The 16,092-nt window shown below is 36.3% G+C and overlaps 1 pseudogene across 1 annotated transcript in view; it reads left to right on the forward strand.

The window, feature by feature from the left end:
• Nucleotides 1–16,092, forward strand: part of LOC148945031 (exportin-5-like) — a 155,699-nt pseudogene that overhangs the window by 26,913 nt on the left and 112,694 nt on the right. The window contains exons 6-7 of the transcript XR_016142679.1: nucleotides 2,324–3,504; nucleotides 8,373–8,518. The product of XR_016142679.1 is annotated as an exportin-5-like (transcript). The remainder of the gene's footprint in view (nucleotides 1–2,323; nucleotides 3,505–8,372; nucleotides 8,519–16,092) is intronic.

Genomic DNA, 16,092 nt, shown 5'->3' on the forward strand with positions numbered 1-16,092 from the left:
CCGAAAACCGGAATAGGCTAAATGTCTCGAGTGTTTCGTCCCTGACGAAAACGAAGCAACTTGTTCTCAGGTTGTCAAGTGGAGTACATGACTGGGTGATCCCAAGCGATTTGACTCGGGCTACCAAGAAATGGAAACAAGTAGATCCCTTCGGTCAGAATTCGACAATAGTGGATACTTTAAATTCGGATGAGGCTGTGGACGATTAAAGCCTTTTAAGTGCGACTTTTTTTTAATTGTGACTATATTTTTTCTTCTTACTTTTTAATTTGTATGATTTACCTGACCTGAAGACTATTGACACAATGGTATTTTTTAAAAACTAATTATTGTCTGTTGTATAAGTTTTCTTTTTCTTGGCAGCTCTAGTCTAATTTGAGGTGCACTTTTTAATTTACATAATTTTACAACTAGACCGGTAGCCGATTACGTCATTTCCGCTTTGAAGTGACATAGATTGTATTGGTTTTTGATTCCCTTGAATACGAACGAGAGAAAATCCAGAAAAGAATCAGTTCAGAAAAAATCCTAAATTATTTGCTTTTAAATCTGCCAGAAATCTTTGTAAGCAGCTTATCCAGAATTTAAAGATTAGTGTTTTAAAACTGACAAATTTTCTCTTAAAAATGCAAAATTCAAGGGTTTAGATTTCAAACCTAAAAACGGAAACTGGGGGACAAATTTCAAAAGCCGTCACTTTCAAACACACCTCAGGTTCTAAGCACTCCATCCCCTGAATTGCTTCGTGAATATGAGTTGTAGCTGTTCTTCTTCGTTGATTGTTTTTTACTTTTTCAATATATCTGAATTTTAAGACCTGAAGACCATTGATGAATTTTAAGCCGGGCTTCACAAGCAGAATTTCCAGAATCCAAGATTCCAAACTATTGTTTGACGTCTTGCATACACCGCATCTGGAATATGAAGCCTATCCAGTAGTACATCCAAATAATCAAAAAAAAAAAGATTTTTGAACTTGTAGGTTTCCGGAATTTTCAATCATACTATGAAAACGCAAGAAAAAAAAACGGAGAAAAGAGGAAAAGGGAAAAAAGAAGAAAAAAGGAAAAAAGATTGTTTAAATCCTATTGATTATCCTCCTATAGTAAATATCGATGCTTGATGGTGCAAAATTTTTTTTAAGCATTTAGTAAAAACAGATGCGATTTAGTAAATTTGTCCTCTCAGATTTAGTAAATTCTTTCAGGCCAGGATGGCAACACTGACTGTATCCCATACAGGTAACAGCAAACCCAGGTTTTTCAGTAGCTTAAAGACTTGGTCACTATTGGACTGCTCGAGAAGCTGCTTTGGTAAAAACAATGGGACTGCTCGAGCAGCTGCTATGGTAAAAAGAATGGGGCTGCTCGAGCAGCTGCTATTTAGGACAGCAGCGACAAGGCAGTCTTTATCAGCTGCTTGTCTAAACAAGTTAGTCTGTATAGCGGTGTTTACCTTTTTCCATGAGCTTCCAAGGATTGTTGACGTATGGTTTCTGTCTTGTTAAACTGAAGGTCACGACAGGTACTTTTCTTTGGTTTGCTAACCTGGTTATTGAAATGCCGTCCCGATCTGGTCCCTATTTCGGTCTTAGGAAGGTCCCTAAGTCCCTAATTTTGTACGTTGCTGACTCTTTGATCCCTGGAAGACGTTAAAGGAAATGTATCAAAACTGGAAAATGAGGATAACGTCCACTTAAATACTGTAAAAGAACAAACTGCTGATAGAATTGTAATTCTGAATTATGTTTGGTCAAGAATTGAATTTATGGTGATTATTAGTGGAGTTTAAATCCATGTTCGATATCTACATGATAGTTTTAGTTTTCGGATATATTTAGATATACGTCTTGTAAAATATGAATTGTCGTCTATTAACATCTTAATTATAGTAAATTATCTAAATGCTCGAGACTAGGTCTTTTCTAGCACAAGGTAAAGAACACCAAGTTTTGTCTACTGATCTACAAATTATGTTACCTGATGAGATGATTAAAATCATCATCATCTACTTAACCTGTCAGAAATTTACCATACTAACCTTGGCTTCACTTTTTGCAACCTGCATTTTGAGTAAAAAAAAATTATCGGAATCAAAATAATCCTGATCAGTTATGTTTGAGAGAGAATTTCAGCGTTAATCCTACAAAAATCCAGATGAATAAACTTTGAAAATTTTGGGTTTTTAATGAAGACACCAGCTGCTGCGGCAAAAGTGACGATACGGTTTTCTTGTTTTGTCTTCCCGTATTATGTCACCAAGGACTGACATTTACTAGTTTCCCCTAATCTTTAGAAAATGTGTAAAGAAATTTCTTTTTCAGGTTGGATACCCATCACGCGATGATGATCCATCCTGCAAGCTCTCATCAATTGATTTTGACTCCGATGAAGAATTCGTCGAATTGCATCGAAGATTTTCATCAGCTACTGCAAGAAATATCCCATCTCCAGCCAAAGGATATTTATTTACAAAGTCTTCTTGTTAGTTGTGTTTCATCTCTTATCTATTCTGTGACTACTGTCGATCAGGCAAAGTTCGTTTCAACATATTGTTTAAGAATTGTAGATGAATGCAAAATAAAGTGCAATTATCGAAAACAAGAAAAATATGATTTACGAAGACACTCCTTTGCCGTGTTGGTTAAATGCGGTCGAAATATCGGAAAGCATATGTTTTCATTGTTGGATGACTCTGTGTCTTTTTTAGGTAAAATGTATGAAAATAGGGACTTCTCATCATTTGATATCGGGATCTTCAAAGAAATGATTGTGACTATAGTGAATCAGCTTGATGACAGTGCAGTGAAGAAACAGTATTTAACGATTTTGTTCGATTTTGTTCAGAGGATTCCAGATCAGTGGAACAACCTCCCTGTACAAAGTTTTGAATCATTTGTAGAATTTTATGGTATTTCAAGTGATACCTATTTGTCCGAAAATTTCATAAAGAGAAGAAAGGATCTGATGGAATTTTTGCATTTTTTGAAAACTATCTTCCAAAAACTTGAACCAATAAAGGGTAGACATCCAATGGAAAAGTTTTTAGTTGATTCGGTGCCAAGTTTTTCTCGTCTATTTAGGGGAGTTAACCAACTTTATGCCTCCTCAGATCCGTTTCTAGTGCCTGTACTTGGTCTATCAAAAAACGAGAAAATAGGCCTACTTTCTGAGGGAATATCACATGGTACAAATTATAGAAATGTACCTGTATTCACTTCAAAAACTGAATTCAGTATTCAAATGGAAAAGTTCCTACCTCAGTGTCATTCAATTCTGGCGGATATTATTGGGTTATTGGGTGTTACGCTTAGCAAACACTTTTATTGCAGTCCAGGACTTGTGCAAGCGTTGTCACAGACGTGTGTTACTGGACTGTCTTGCTTACCTGGCTATAGGCAAAAAATGATTATTAAGAATATGCTCGCAAAGATTATTGAAAACTGTCCAATTGAAACGTACGAAGCTATCACTTTGCCTCTACTGAGTGAACTAATTGACCAAGGTAATTCTTCTTTGTCTTTTATTTTATCTTGGTAAGTTTTACTAAGGCACAAAAGTTTACTTCTCGAGAAACCTGACCTTCCAGAAATATTGTGAAACATTACCTTCCAGAAATATTGTTGCACCCACCCCTCCTCCAAAGGTTGGATCCGTGTGCATCGTCGCTGTATTCATAGGTACCTAATTTCGAAGACCACACTGCTTTTCCATGACGATAAATAAAAGTTCGAATAGGGATAAATTTTTTTATTAGACAGTGATAATAACATTCACAAATTATACTGAATATTTCGATCACATGTACAGTGACCGTCATCAGCAGAAATTCTAAAATAAAAGTATTTCTGCTGATGACGGTGCTGTATATGTGATCGAAATATTCAGTATATTTTGTGAATTTTATTATCAGTGTCTAGTAAAAAGGGTTTATCTCTATTCGAAATTGTATTTATTCATAGATACACGCTGATTTGACTGCTTGGGGAAAGAAGAACAGGAAAGGGGTTGAGAGGATTTGTGGGGTTCTTTGAGAGGGATTGAGTCACAGAATCCTCTCCCGTGTTAGCGTACGGCTGATGCAGGTGCAACTTATTGAAAAGCAATTTGGCTGACAGGATTCTGTCTAGGCATGTCAGAGTTTTTTTCTCTCTTTGGAGGTGGATTAAAACGCAAAAGAAACGAATGCTCACTGTTTGAAATGGATCAGGTCACTGTTTTGCTTTATCTGGGCTCTGCGCCTTGTTCTCATTCTCTAGAAGAAGGCTTCCTATTTGGCTGATTTACTAGAATAAGTATTATATTGACCAGGCCATGACTAGTTGGATGGGATCTCAGTGTTTTTGGGGGGCTAATGAGTACATCTTAGGATTCAAAAAGCGAGTTCTTAGACACAAATATTAATGTTACTATAATTTTCATATTATAGGGATTTATCGATTAATCCCTGACAGTGGTGGTGCAGTGGATGGATCTCTGCTTGGCAACAAGGATCGAGGGTTCAATCCTAGGTGCTGCAGGGCTTACGAAGAAGGGGACTCGTCGGTTGAATACACTTCTACGAAGCATCTATGGATGTCTTATGTATCAAAAATGTCCTTGGAAGGATTGTTTTATTTTATATTACTGATTAAATCCTTGATAATCGAAAATGCTGGAGGTTTTCGCAGAAACTGTCCGACATTACCGTTTGTCCTGCATATTGCCTTGTCCTGAGGTAGGCGAAATATTGGCGCAAGATAGAAAACCCTCCCATCAAAGAAATATTTATCTTTTTGACACTTTCTGATTTACCTTCTGTGAATGTTCTGCGAAGAATATTCACGGAGGTTTGTTTCAACAACGGTTCCATCCAACGGTATTACTATAAAGTCTGTTGATCTTTTTATATTGGGAGGACAGGATTAAGACTCAAAAAGTTTACCTTAGACCTCAGTTTACCCTCAGAGGTTGTTCAGGTCAATATTGAAGAGGTCATTCAGGTTACTGTATGTTTGCCTCTAACGTCCCTTCATTTGGTGGAACATATCTGGGCTATACGTCCAAGCAGGTGCAGATGCGGTGATGGCTCTAATGGAGAAAACCATTGTTTTTAAAAGAAAAAAATAGTTCTTAAATGTCACAGTATCGTGATAAAAAAAAAGCTTAAAGTTTAATGTGAAAAATAGAAGTTTAGAGGTTGGCAGCGTCCTACATGTTCACGATAATCTTTGTATATAAATAAAGCAAATAAATCAGATGAATCTTTAATCTCCAGTCGGGCGCTTACAAAAGTTAAGCTTAAGCATATATAACGGAATTTTAAAGGGGGGATGATAGTTCCTTCACGTTTAGGATAACTCTGAATTTGATGTTGAAAACATATGGATTACATTTAAATTTTATTTTCTAAATGTAGGTAAAATGATAATAAAATTTCAAACAAACATAAATTGTTTTATATATGAGGCCACATTCCTTAGCATATCACTCTTTACAGTGTGACCATAAGTTTGAATTTTATGGCATAAAAGTCAAAAACTGAAAACATATGGAAATTAAACTTAAATTTTATTTTCCAACTTAGATTTAAATGTTTCTAGAATGAAACAGTCTAAGTTTCCAGATTGAAACAACTCGTTTGAAACTACTAACTGTGTATTCTTTGCGTGTTGGTGTATTGTAAAATGCCGTCAGGAACGCAACAGTAAAAATTTGGAGACAAGGGTGTGAGGTCGAGCTGTGGGAGAGCTCCCCCCCCATGTTATGGATAAGATAATGTGTGAATTTTCAATGGCACTCTTTACTTTGACTTAGAGAACTTCTTGTTGTTTATCTTTCACAAAGCACTCAATGAGGGTGAACTGTTGTTTGTTTGAAAACTGGTCAACAACATGATGAGAAAGATGGGGAACTGGAGATTGGGCATAGGAAGGAGATGTGCACTGAGATTGGTCACATAGGAAGATGAGACAGTAATGAAAAGAAGGGGAAAATATAGGAACAAAATTAATAAAAAAAAATTCTGTAAGAAATCAACAATCCATTTACAGTTCACAAAAGAATACTGAACCCCTGGTGATCTGGTGTTTTATTTATATGTTTTCCAAAGTGTTTTGATTGGTACTTGTCTGCAGTGCTATATTACATATCACTCTTGTGTTTCATGTCCATAGGGGCTGGTAGGTAGTTGGGATAAATACTTGGCAAAACGGGATTAGATAGGACGAAATTTTCCTTTATTGGTTTTAGTAAATTCCTTCCAAAACGGCATATCGAGCATGATATGAGACAGCACAGCGTTGTAAAGACTGGTGAGGTGAAAAAGGTTTAAGTGAAGTACCTCAGAAGGAGGAGGCAGAATTCTTAAGTGTAGGAGGCAGATAGTTAGTGAGGGGTACGAGCTATTAGAAGACTACAAGTGTGGCAAATAGAAGTGTTGATAAGAAAACCTAGGCATGAAATAAGGTTCACTGTCGAAATGAAGGAGGTAAGTAAGTAAAAGTAAGTAAGACAGCACTGAACCTTTAAGGTCCAAACTGGCGATACGGATCTCCGTTTCTTGGCCCTTCAGCCAGGAAGTGCAATGGGGGGCTGGGGGCCAACCATCCTGTGCTTTTGCACACCCTTCCTGCTTATCTTCCCCAGATTTCACCTGGTACCCATTTAGAGCTGGGTCGACTCTGGCTGAGCTTACAGAGTCACGCCACTGACCCCATTCCCAAATCAAATAACTGTCTACGTCTGGGATCGAACCCGTGCCCCTTGGACAAGGGATTCTCAAACCAGCGCGCCAACCACTTAAAGCAGGTACCATTGGATATAGCCTGTGACTAGTAATTTTCAAGCCAATTATAAAGAGGAACTTCTATCAACGAGCTGTACAACAACGCTACCTATTTTAACCGCAAAAAGGAGTTCATTGACATAAATTCGAAACAATGTTGCATCTAGAATTGAGTGTTGAGGGAATGTACAACCGATATCTTAAGTAATTGTTGTTGTAATCTTTGGCTTTCGGGGGACCTTGGTTTTTTGCTTGATCTTTTTACTGTTTGGAATATTGCGCTATGTTCTAGTTTAGGTCTGCGGATTCGTTTTCTTAGTATTCTCAGTGTTTTGGGTTGTATAGAAATGACTAGTATGACAAACTTGTGTTGTTCAAAGGGCACTTATTGATTCTATCTAAATAAAACTTAATAGTAAAGGAAGTTAAAACTCAGATAGTACAGTAGCCTATAATATGTAATATAATAATTTATAAAATATAAAATTATGTTTTAAACTTAATAAAGCAAGTTGTGGCCTCTTTTTACTTAATCTCCTTTGTCTAAAATCTATAATCATTCTTTTATATAGGTTGTGAACTCGATTTCCCCCGTGTTTGTTTATAATATCCAAAAAATTATATATTTTAGTAATTTTGTTTCATTTGATATCTTATGCATCTGCCATCTTATGTGTAAGAAGGAATTGTTCCCATTATGCTGCAATTGTATGGACATGATAACAAACTTTTATACAGTTTAGTATTTCTGGTATAAATTATAATGAGGAAGGAGGGCGAAATCTAGTGGAAAGTTTGATAAATTTTAAAGAAATAACAGCAGTATTAAGAGGACCGTATAAAATATAATACTTTGGGTGCTTGTGCTCTATCCCTCCCCCTTTCCCTGCGTGCTTGTGTTACCTTTGTGATCTAAAGTCAAAACATTATTCTTTAAAAAATGCTTCACTGATCCTATATGAGGAATTGAAGCTCAATTGAGATGGAATTGGGAGTACGTGAGCACAGATGTTTTGGCCTGAGGAATCTTTTTGTTGTGATGAGTCGTCATTAATAAAATTAGTAAAAAAAAAAACCTTTGCCCCCCCCCCTGAATATATCTGATCCCATGTATAACTGAAACATAGGGTACAAAATAAAATTTAAATAATTATTTTTTACTCATTTGAATCGGCACAAGATTGAAAAGAAAGTGTCTTAAGTAAAACATGTTCAGACTTGAACCATTCATTCCAATAGTGTCATTTGAGGTATTTCAAAGTCTTTTTTCACTTTTTGTGTATTAGTTTTTTCCAAATTTTAATTCCAAAATCAGGTAATTTAAAGTGTGTTTTTGAACCAAATTTTTACTTATTAAAAATTTGCCTTCTCTAACTACAAAATTTCGACATTTAAGCTCAATGCATTGGGGTTTCAACATATTTTCACATTTTAATTTATATATTTTCACAATAAATCAAGGAACTATGAAAATCCAGATAATTTGACTGGGTTTAAGATGGGTAAGTTTTTCTGTGCCTTATAACTGAGGGATAAGTTGTTTTTTTTTTTTTGTTTTTTGCCTTATAACTTGCTTTATAACTGATTATTCTCGCATAATTTTGTAGTTATCATTCTCCTTGATGAGAGATGGAAGACTCTTTGGGTGAAAAAACAAAATGAAGAAACGGACGAAGCAGCCACAGAGGAGGATATTCTGGGGGAATCTGTAACACGACATTTAACTAGGGAGTTTGTGGATCTTCTTTTTAAGGTAAGAAACCGTTCTTAGTTTTTTGGCAATCATTTTTCATTGTTTTACTAAATTACTAAAATTACTAAATTGCTAAATTTACTAAATTCCTTTCACTAGAATTTACTAAATTCAGTCAACTTAGACTACTAAATTTTAAATCTTACTGATTTCATTAAATTTATTAAATTTTAGGTTTTTTTTATTTAAAAATCTTGAATCGTCCCTGCCCCGAAGTGTTTATTGCAGCCTTACTCAATTTGCCATCTTGAAAAGAAGAAAATGCCATCTATAGTATATTCAATGCTATTGTGTCTGAGGTTGCATCTTTGCTGGTAACTTAAAAAAGTTTCTGAATTATTTTGAGGTCTTTTCCTGTTGTTGTTTACCCTCTAAAGATAGATTTTTTGTCAAGTAGTGTTTGTATGACCTTCTCCAATTGTTAGAATAAGCCCTTTTCCCTGGGTATTTTTTCTCGGGTAGATTGGCACGCCATCTATAGTTTCAATTTTCTATAGTGCCATTTTTGATTCCTTATCGTTAAGAAGCGTACTGGGAACTAGCAGAAGAGGGAAAGGAAGCTCCCACAAGCGACGTATTGTACCCGCCGGTATTAAGTTACCCTTAAATTGCGGGGGACAGTTGAGGGGGTCCTTACACTTCCCTTGTTCCTAGGTTCCTTCATTCTGTATGTATTCAGCATTTGGTGCTGATGGCGTGGACCGCTGGAATGCTCGTTTATTGTCCTGTTCTAAATTTTGTCCAAAACAGTATCGAAAAAGGCTTTTCTGCAGATATTATGAAGAAACATATGTCTGAATTTTTCACGCTCGGCCAGGTTTCTGAAGCAAGGAGGCAAATCTTCCAGTTTTGCCATCCTGGGGAAATTCAGCCTAAGAGAGTGGGTACAAGTGTCTCCGATATTATTGATACTATTGCAAAGTATGATGCTGATGATGTTGTTCTGCCAGTCTTTGTTATCCGCCACCCTAGTGAAGTACCACTTATTCCTGCCGATGCTTTTTGTGCGTTGAGTTGCCGTGTAAACTCCTGTTTGCCTGAGCTACGCACTTTGTCTGAATGTGTGAGAACTCTCCTGCCTGGAACAATTGGATGTCTTACGTCGATAATGCAAAAATGTACTGTCTCTTCAAAACCGTCCTATGTAGTTATTCTAAAAAAAACCACCTACTGACCTTAAAGATCCTATTGAGTGCAAAGAGACCCTTGATACCCTGGATGATCATGATGGTACCGTAAGTGTGAGATCTCATCCTGTCAAGAAAAGGTGGGTAGTCCATACCCGAGATAAAGCCTCAGCCACCTCTCTCGCCGCCGCTGCAACTAGTCAGCTAAGTGTATTCACTCATGTCCTTAATCAAAAAGTGCTTGGTATTGTGAGCAATATCCCTATTGTTTTGGAAAAATCAGAGATTATTAATATGATTTCCAGTCTTGTTGATGCAACTCAAATTGGAAATTTTGGATCTTTCTGTTTTGGATTTCTAGACGATTTGGCCTAAAACAAAGCTATAAACGAAGGTTTGTGTTTGGGATACGAGCTTTTTAAAATTAGAGGTTTTCAGAAGTTACTTCCTAGATATTACTGTTGTCAATCACCAAAACACATTGTCGGAAATCGCCCACTCTCATCGACTAATGAAAAGTGTTCACGTTGCTCTTGCGGACATTATAACACAAGTGACAATCCTAGCCCTGAAAGCCCAAATTTCGCCAACTGCGGGGGAAATTATGTTTCCTATAGTCTCAGATTCCCAGTGTTAAAAAAAAGCTATGAATAAGGATAAAAAATGATTGTTAGTGACAATAGATTTCGCTTTGTTCCACTTAATATTAACGGAACCAAAGACAAAGATCTTCTTATTGATGAGCTTCTTGATTATGATATAGTTTTCCTACAGGAACATTTTTTAACTAAAGCCAATACAGATACTCTTAAACGGTCACCCACACACCACACGTATGTACGTGAAGCTAAAAAAAAGCGCCGGTCGACCCTCTGGAGGCCTTGAAACTTTAGTTCACCTCACTAAGAGACCTGAGATCATTTCTTCTCATCATAATTTACTGGCAATAAAATTCAGCAATGTGGTCCTCATGAATATTTATATGCCATGCAATCAAAAGAAAATTTCTTCTCTATCTGTCTTCGCGGGTTCTTGTAAGCGACTCAGGACACTTCTGCTAAGAGTGACCAATCAGGGATTAAATTGGATTTTGGCTGATGATATTAATGCCAATCTTCTGTCCCAATCTGAAAGAAGTGACCTGTTTTTTGATGCTTTGCCTAGTGGCTATCAGTTAGTCAATAAAGATAAACAGTTTACCTACATTCATATCCGTGATGATTCTAGATCAAACCTTGATCATATTATAGTTTCAAGGGGATCTCTCGTGGTTCCTCCTGTCATTGTTTTGGATGATAAAATTGACGATGATCACTTGCCTTTAACTTGTGGAATTGAGTCGCCTGCTTTACTGGCTTATAACCGTTTTTCTTACCATGATAAATGCTTTGATAAGCCAAATTGGAAACGAGTAAATTCTGAAATGTATTTGTGTGTTCTTTGCTTGTTATTATCAAGCCTGAAAGTGCCTTTTCACCTTTTACAAGCCTCTGTAAGGTCACCGACAGCTAAGGTTGATTTAAATTGTTACTATTACCAGATCGTGCATTGTTTGAAGTCAGCTGCTTCAGTTTCAGTTCCTGTTGAACATGATAGATTTGGCACCAGAAAACCGTTATGGAATGTGTGCCCAGAAGTGAAAAAAGCTAAACAACGTGCGAAGTTTTGGCTTCGCCTTTGGATTGCTTGTGATCGGCCCAAGTCTGGTGAAGTATTTAAAATTAAGCAAAATTTGAAACGTCAGTTTAGATCTTCTTTGCGTCAAGCCCGCCTGAATGCTTTGGATGGCCCCTCGTATCAGAAATGTTGTTCTAATGTAATTAATAACAACAAGTTTGAGCCTGCTACCGTTTCGATCATCAAAATCAGTGATTTTGCTGCTCATTTTACCCGTGTTTTTTCTACATTTAATCATTCTATCCAGACCATGTTTTCTTCCTTATTACATAATACTGTTCCTCGAGTTCTTCGGCAAGTCCATATATTACAATATCTAGTGGTGATATCTATCGGGCTTTTAAGAATGTTAAGAAATCAAGTGCTCCTGATATGGATGTTCTGTGTTACAATCACTTCACCATTAAGTGTCCATTATTGTTAACACACATTCAGCTCCTATTCTAGATGTGTTTAGCCCAGTCGTTAGTTCCAGATAATTTTCTTTCAGGAATCGTAACATCAGTTTTGAAAAAGGGAAAGGACGCAGATCAGTGTTCCAGTTATCGACCAATTACAGTGTCCTGCTTCATGATCAAGCAGTTCGAGTATGTCGTATTGCCTTAAGTTTTCACTAAATATGATTTTTCTTATTATCAGGTTGGGTTCAGAGCCAGTGTTGCTTGTTCTCTGGTCTATCATATACTTGGTCAGTTGCTAGTCTTGGCAAAAATGCAAAAAAAGCCACTTTATTTTTTCTTGGTTGATATCTCGGGCACTTTTGACAACGTTGTACATTCGTAAGCGCTTCACTGCTTAGTTAAAGCAGGAGTTAATTCTTCCGTAGTAAAAGTTCTTCAGTATTGGTATTCCAATTCGTTGGTTTGGTTAAAATGGATGTCTGATATATTCGAGTCTATCTCAGTAAAGAACGGAGTCAGGCAAGGTGGTGTGCTGTCTCCATATATTTTTAAAACTGTGCTTGCGGACTGTTCGCGAATGCTGTCTCCTACTGTGTTTTTAGAAAATACTGCTGTTAGTCACATTGCCTATGCTGATGGTGTTCTGCTAGTTAGTCATAATTGGTGAGGCCTCACAATGAGTCTAAATGTTCTGATTAATGCTTTGAGTACAATTGGGTTTTCTGTAAATGCTTCAAAATGCGAGTTTATGTGTTTTAATACTTCTAACCCTGCTCCTTTTTTACATGCGGGTACAGTACTACTCAAGGGTGTCTCAAAGTTGAAATTGATTGGGATTAATTCTTCTGATACACTCTCAACTACATACTCGTTTCTGGTTGCTAGCGTTCTGCAGCGCATTCTATTCTCATATGGTAATATCTCGCCTAATAGAGGGAGGTACAGTCGCCGTGGCTTATGTAAACTTTACCATAGTTTTTGTTCTCCTGCAATTCTTTTTCTTTCTGGTTTGCAGCTTCTAATGCGCAAAAAAGACCGTCTTCAGCTAAGGAGAGGCTATTTTAAATATTGTAAATTCCTGCTATATTTGCCAAGATGGTACAGAAATCACAAGATTATTTCTTATTTTGGACTCATCGACCCTCTAGTGCTGCTTGACAACATCGCTAAGGATCTGAGGACCAATACTCCAAGGAAGATATGTGCCAGTGACCCCCTCACTTTTTTTTCCAGATTAGTGATTCTTTGGATATTGTTAAGTTATTTATGTTGTGTTTTCCTTATTATATCCTTGTGGATAATATTATTTTGTTTTTTCTTTTTGTACTCCGTATTTATTTTATATTGCGGGTTACAAATAAACTTACTTACTTACTAATTTGTTTTCTCATATTTGGCTGAATACAAGTCCTTATGTAGGTCGGAAATATCCATTGTATTTTATATTAATAAAAACTTGTTTTATAGTAATATTATAGTAATACTCATGCAAGATCTATACAGCACGAAAATGTATCAAGTGGAATGCATGGGGTGGAGATTTGGACGCTAAATAAGGTCAACTGGCGGCCTTTTAAAACTTTAAGGGCTATGGCGGTTTCCTTTTGTTTGTTGTTTGAAATATTTTGTAGGCCGGAAACAATTATTTTCTTCTGGAGTGATTTTGATTAAATTTGAATAAGGCAAATAGTTACTTTTGCACACAGCGGAGGAAAACGGAATACTCTTTCGTCTTGCCCCCCGAATTACATCTGAAGAGCCCCCTACTGGAAATAATTAAAAAATAGTGCGGTTAAAGCGCAAATTTTCCGATTTTGCTCCCCGCCTCCTCAAAAATTGAATCTGCATGTGCTTATGCTAATACGCCTCTAACTTATAGCTCAAATTAGACGAAATTCATAAAATTCATCGTTCTTTATCATTTTTACCTTACACTTATCCTATTATGATTTTTCCATACCATGATCCATGAATTTTCAGGAAAAATCCCCCTGTATCTTGCCCCCCCCCCCCAAAAAAAGAATAACGTCAAATCACTCGCAAATCTTTAGAAAAATACTGACTATCTAATCACAGAAAATCTGCTAAAGATACGTCTTCAATCTGATTTTTTCAGAAAAAAAAAATTGGGCAAAAATGAAATTGCTTTACTTTCGAGATAGTGACATCCTTCCTGCTACCAACTATCGCTACCACTATGTACAACCGTTTTTCAACCCAACATGGCAAACATCCAGAAACACGGTACGGTCATCCTGCACGGACTGTTTGAAAAACGACTTCACATGACGCTGCACCTCCATTTGGAATTTGGAAAGTTGACTCAAGAAGACTCAAGTTTTAAGCACCCTGGTGTCACTAAAATTGTCAGAAAAAAGAAGTGCTACGATTCGATATAATGACTATATAATGACTCATATGACTTGCCGGGAGCATACATGCCCTTTGAGGGCCAGTCGGGAGAGGGGTAGTGTTCGAAATTTCAAGGGGCACTACTTGTGCATTTTTCCTGTTTTATATTTCGAATCTTTTTGAGAACACAGTCGGCATTGTTAGAAAAAAAATCCATCTGCTCAACTTTGACCTAAATACTTATAAATTTTGTTGGATTTTTGTTTACTAAAAAGAATACAGTTTGGACAAGATCTACATTCATATTTCGTGTGTATTTTTGATATGTATTGTTTTACACACAGAAAAATTGCAGCAAATCCCCATCCTCCCCTTCTCTATGTTCCTCCCAAAAAATGAGGTGCACGGTCTTGGTTGTTGAAAAATTTGATTGAGTTTTTAATCACCTACAACTTCGCGGTGAATTATTTTTTATTTAACAGATACTTCTGTTTTTCGGTTTATAAATTATCTATCTCCACGACCAATGAGTCTTATTGGATTTTTCTTTCGTCGGATTCGTAGTTTTGTAGGCATTGACTTGTAACACTTTATGTAGAATCAGAGGCGTCGTTTTTTTTTTGGGGGGGGCAGTTGCCCCCTCCCAATATGGTGGAGAAAAAATTATTATATATCCCATGCTTCTTGACTCTCCGGATATGGACCCCTCTTGCCCCCCCCCCAATAAAAATTCTGGAGATTTGCCCCTGTGTAGAATATCCTGTTTTTGTGTCGTAATAGCTTGATAAAACCAAACGTTTGACCAGGGTTTGATTAGGGCCTGGTGGATGATAAAATGACTAAATGTATTGCCTTTTGTTAATACTTTTTTGTTAATACGTTTTTGAAGAAATTTACCTATTTTCCGTGTTTATTTTAGATGTGTAGAATTTTATACAGAAAAATTACCGCCAATCGTCACCCCCCCCCCCTTCTCTTTTCCTAGGTCTCCCAAAAACTGAGGTATGCGCCCCTGCCTGTTCAAACTCTAATAGAATTTTTGATCTGGTGCAACTTCGTGATGAGTTATTTTTCATTTAATGAATACTATATCTGTTTCTTGGACTTGTAAATTGTCATTAGCTCCAAGGCCAATGAACCTTATCGAACTTTTTTCTTTTGCCCAATTTGTTGTTTTCTTGGTATTGACTTGAAACACACTATGTGGTAGAATGTATTGTCCAAGTATGACACACACAATAAGACAATACAACCAGTTGCTTCACTAAATATCAAGGGTTTTGATCAAACCCGATGGATGATAAAAAGATTAAATTTGTTTAAAAAAATGTTTACACTTTTTTTGGTGAGCAGTTTTTAATGTGAAGTACCTTGATTATTATGGAAAATAAAGGTTAGGATTTATATTAAATTGGCTTATTTGATATTATTGTCTGATGGATTTTGATTATATCATGTTGCTATCGCTTCTTGGACAATGTTTTTTTTTTCTAATCAAATTCACTTAGCAAGCCAAAGAAAAGAGAGAAAAAAGATCACATACCCCTGAATATTATAGCCTCTAATACCCCCAATAATCAAACAGTTTTCAGCTTCATCATCGGAAACCAATTACATGACTAATTGATTAGGAAACTCTTTCTAGGGATGTCTTTAGCACTTATGCCCTTGTAGAACATATGGAGGACTTGCGTATAGTGTTTAAACCATAAAAGTTTATAGTGTACTTGCGTATAGTGTTTAACAAAAATAAAAAATAAAAACTTTGTAAGTAAAATAAGGTAAAATTGTTAAAATGTGGTAAAATTTGTAAAATAAGGTAAAATTGTTAAAATTGATAAAATGAGGTAAAATAAGCCACTCCCTAGGAAATACAGGTTAAAATTGGTGTTTTAGAGTTGCCCTGTAGCTAAAACACCAGTTGGGCATTTCTTTTTAAGCATCACTTACAGCTTTTAATGAAATTTTTTAATGATTCTGATTTTCCTGGGCTTAAAAAAGGTAATGCGCCTTCATC

This window comes from Artemia sp. Qi Xiang Cuo, chromosome 13, assembly GCF_049724085.1.
Source record: "Artemia sp. Qi Xiang Cuo chromosome 13, ASM4972408v1, whole genome shotgun sequence".
NCBI lineage: Eukaryota > Metazoa > Arthropoda > Branchiopoda > Anostraca > Artemiidae > Artemia > Artemia sp. Qi Xiang Cuo.